We start from the raw sequence: 4,752 nt of genomic DNA, 5'->3' as shown, positions 1-4,752 counted from the left end.
CTATTAAGTTGGCTAGCCTTTTATCCATTTTCAGTATGATACGTTTTGCAACACGGAGTGCCACGCACGTTTCAAAATGTAAATAAAATCTTGTTTAAATATAATAAATAATTGTAATAATGCGTAATGTTGAACTGTTCCCTAATTTTAATTAATTTTTCGTATTAATGTTTAATATCCCTTTAGGTTAGAGTTAGGTTAAATTATTATGTTACTATTAATTTATAATTATTATTTTTAAACAATTTATTTCATATTATTTTTCTATAAAAACATTGTTATTACTTTCTTATATTTAATTATAAATTAATATATATCTTTATTTTTTAGCAAATCTCTTAATTTTTATCTTATTTTTAATTTTCTAGTTACATTTAACCAAACTTTTAATTTTATAAGAAAGTAGACACAAAATTTAATATTATATTATAGTTAAATTTTAATATTATATTTTATTATAAATATATTTTACTTGCTTTTATGATGATTGCCCCATTACTTATCCTATTATTATAATTTCAAAATAATAATTTGTGATGAGGCATTCAGTGCCGCGTGCGCTCACTGACTTTATTATCTGGAAAGGTCAGTTAAGAATTAAAAAGATAAGCTTACATTCTCTTAAAGGAAGACAAAGTTTTACCTGAGGCCTGTCCTTTTTAAGAATGCGGTTTACTGAACCTTATCTTTTTTGAGAGGATGAATTGTTATCCCAATTGTTAACAAGAGCGTGATGATAACGTGCACGATAACAATAGCAAAATCTCCACATGAAATGTTTCATATATATACATTTCCTAAATATATCTTATGTTTTAAATGTTCAAGAAATGTATTTAAAACAACATATTATTGAAACAGTCTTCTTTATATCAAATTTAGGAAAAGAAAATTGTATTTTTTCAAATCAGATACGCCGATTCTGTTTTATTTATAAGTTGCTTTAGTATTTGTAACATGTATAGTTTCTGATGCTGGTGGGGGTTGAGCTATTGTGTGAGAATTAGTCATGGGTCGGTTCGGGCACACCGCGGATTCGGTTTCAGCTCGTTTATTTTTTGACACTATAATGTTATAAGGATTCAGAGAAAACATTGAAAATGTTCTCTAAATGGAATAAAATCTTTAAAAAAGTAAAAATGCAGCTATTTTTGGAGAAATATCTCACTTCTTGAAAAAATGTGACAATTTTCGCTGTTTTTTTATTTTAAAAGTAAAAACAAAATCTAAAAAATTACCAAATTAAAAATCGTAGATTCAAAATGACAGATCCAAATACCAAATGATTCGAATTTCCATGAAACTTGTATTCGATAGTTTGTGACTAATCCCTAATTATAAATCTAAATTTTAAAAAATGTAAAATTTTATTATAAAAATTAAATTTTATTTTGCTAATCTGATTCTGTGGGCGGTATTTATAGTCCGTTCTTATTTTAAAACGGTTTTAAATAATACCTTAATTGCTAATATAATTCTCTGATTGATTTAAATTGTTTATGACATCTTTAAGACTATAAGACTTAAGAGAATCTTAAAATTCTTAAATAAGAATCGACCATAAGTACCAAGTGTTTCATTAAAACGAGGGTTTCACGAGAAGGAAATAGTAAAAAATATAAAGAAGAAAGTTAAATAATTAATCTGAGCATTTCAGAGATAGCGATTAGAAAACAGATCGTCTTGTTTTTCTTCAATTTCGTAAATTTTTTAATGAAATAACATGAAATATCAGAATACCGTATCGATTATATAAATAAGATTATATAAATAATAAGTGTTTATGTGTTCCTTACGTGTTGCAGAGTAATAGAACACGTAAACACGGATGGACAGAAAAACAGTTTTAGGAATCCGATTATCTAACTAAATTGATTTGTGATAGCCCTTCCAGTCAGATCACTTTATGCAACAGCAGACGGAATCGTTTTCGTTACGCGTTTTGAACGAATGTAACGTGTTCGTTTCAGTTTACGACTTTGTCCGTCTCCAGCGGGTGATAAGTCGCTTAGACTCGCCAAAACTCGAGTCGTTGTCTACAAACGTGGAATTTCCACGGAATTAGCACTTTGCGCTAAAGCGATGTCAGCGTTAGTCTTACAAAAACGGTAGAGTCAAACTCGTATTTCAATGCGCGACAAAATGCGCGACGTCTATTTTTTTCTCTTTCCGTAAAAACACGTCAAACATTTCCCATAAATTTCCGTAAATTTGCATTTATCATCTATTACATCTATTCTTTTTACGATTATTTATCTCTTCTTTGGAAACATCTTTGCATAATCTTTTTGTTATTTGAAAATATTTATTTTATATCCAATTTTACACACACACACAACACACACACACACACATATATATACATACACAGGATGTCAGGTAAAACTATAATAATGCTTAAGGATACATTCATAAAATCATTTTGAAACAAAAATCCTAATACCAAAATGTCTCGAGACTGTAATAGTTTTTGACTTATAAGCATTTAAAGTGAGTGAATCATACCGCCTAAAGTTTGCGCATTCAGGTAACACGTTGCGCGTGTGATATAACACAAAATGCCGATTACATCTTTACGCGCAAACTTTAAGTGATGTAATTCGTTAAATTTAAATGCTTATAATTTAAAAACTATTGTAACCTCGACATTTTGATATTAGGATTTTTGTCTCAAAATAATCTCAGGAATCTATTCTTGAGCATTACAGTCTTTACTGAATACCAGTATAATATAAGTATGTTTTTCAAAACCAATTTAAATATCTAATTTCAGGTAAACTCATATACATACTATACAAATCTCTTATATGAAACAATTTTAATTTAAAAAAATAATAAAATTTTGTCTTCGAAATAATGGGCAGGAAATGGACGGTTATTGATGCGTCCATTGGATCTATTATCCTTCGGGTATCTATTTGGGACCTATTTGAGGCGAAATGAGCGCCTATTTGCAAAGTTCAGATCATTCTTTGAACGCCCAAGGACGTCCATATATCATGTAGGTATACGAGTATACTCGTATATATGTGCCTTCCAACAAGCTACATAGTGACGCAGTAATCATTTTTGTTTAACATTGGCAAACAATAAACATGTAATGATCCATTATGTCATTTCTGTCGCTTGTGTTGGAAGGCACACCATATACATATATACATCTATAATATATATTAATTAAACGTTTACTATGTTCTGGAAATTTTGTTGTCTTTATATAAATTATTTTGCAAGAAATAAAAAAAATTAAAACGTGCTCAATCATAGTTCTTTTAAAATTTTCCGCTTTGTCGATTAGTTGTGTGATTAACTCACACTGAATTAATCCGACATCGTAATCGCGACGCAGGCGCGACTATCTCAATTTTTCGCACTTCGATAAGAATTTCTCGCGGCGCAACGTCACGCTGATGCACTCGAAATGCGTATTCGTGCGAGTCGGAGATTGCACTTCTTCGGTCATTGATCCAGAACATGGAGAACGTAACGTTTCTCTCTTCGTCATTTGCTCGATTCAGCGCAGGTCAATGAAAGGGGAATGCCGATATCGCGACAGTCACGCGTGTCTTGATTATCCTCGTAACTTCTTCGTGTCGATGAAGGACTCCACGTGCGCATCCAGATAACCTTCGCAATCTTCAAAATTTATCGTTTGAAATATGGATGTGAGCTCATGTTGCCTCTCAATTACTTAGGGGTGCAGAATGCGAATTAATCGTGCCGACATGTATGCTAATACAATATTACTCGATATTGCATTGACTCATTTCTCTGGAAAACCCCGCTCTCAAATAAAGTTAGAATTTAAAATAAGATAAGATTTAATTTTTTTCTCTTTTAATAGATTGAAGATTTTTTTTGGCTGAACTGTTACATACACATATATTGCTTAATGTTTCAATTGCTTTATTCTTTTCTGTAAATTTTTCTGTATATTAAGATGATCAACTCCTTAAGAAGATAAAAAAGAATATTTTTAAAAATCTAATATTAATTATAAATAATAGAGAGCATACAGTCATAACGATAGATGTTTAAACGCAAGTCATATATTTAAAATTCTCATATATAAATGTAGATGTTTCGGTCAAGATTTGACCATCATCAGTACAACAGAAAGAAAAAGATAACAAAATAAAAAATTACAGAAAATTAATTAATTAAGCAATAATCGCTAGTCCGAAAAGTGGTACAATAATATCAAGAGGACAATAAAAAAGAAATTACATAAAATTGAAAGCAATAATCGCAACTCAAATAGATAGTAAAATAATTTTCCAATCGCTTATGATACGAGTTTACAGAATAAGTTGAAGTCCAAAGATTGAAATTAACAAATATTGAAATTTTGATGAAATGTTTATTACGTGTATGATTCCTTTTTTCAAAAGAAGCGATGAGCAACTTCGTGCGAAAATACGGAATTTTCAGATTCTATTTGAAATGAAGAGAAAAGAATACGCTTTTAATAACTTTTCAATACGATAATTATTCGCGAAAATTAGTATAAATTTATATTGACAATCGCTTGTGACGTATCTTATGACACAAATTCTGGCAAATATGACTCGGAGTAAGTAATACAACTTAAACCGAATATTTGGAACATTGGTAAGAATTGTTTCTGACAAAAATTATGAAGGATCATAGCTAGCGACAGTTTTTATATATTGTGAGAGGAAAGAAGAGAAAATGAGAGTGAAAAGGGTAATTCTATGTGTGAGCAGAGGAGCTTTTTTCCCACACACACAC

Source organism: Trachymyrmex septentrionalis, unplaced genomic scaffold, assembly GCF_001594115.1.
Source record: "Trachymyrmex septentrionalis isolate Tsep2-gDNA-1 unplaced genomic scaffold, Tsep1.0 scaffold40, whole genome shotgun sequence".
NCBI lineage: Eukaryota > Metazoa > Arthropoda > Insecta > Hymenoptera > Formicidae > Trachymyrmex > Trachymyrmex septentrionalis.
The sequence above is the reverse complement of the archived record's forward strand: the minus strand, read 5'-3'. Positions refer to the sequence as shown.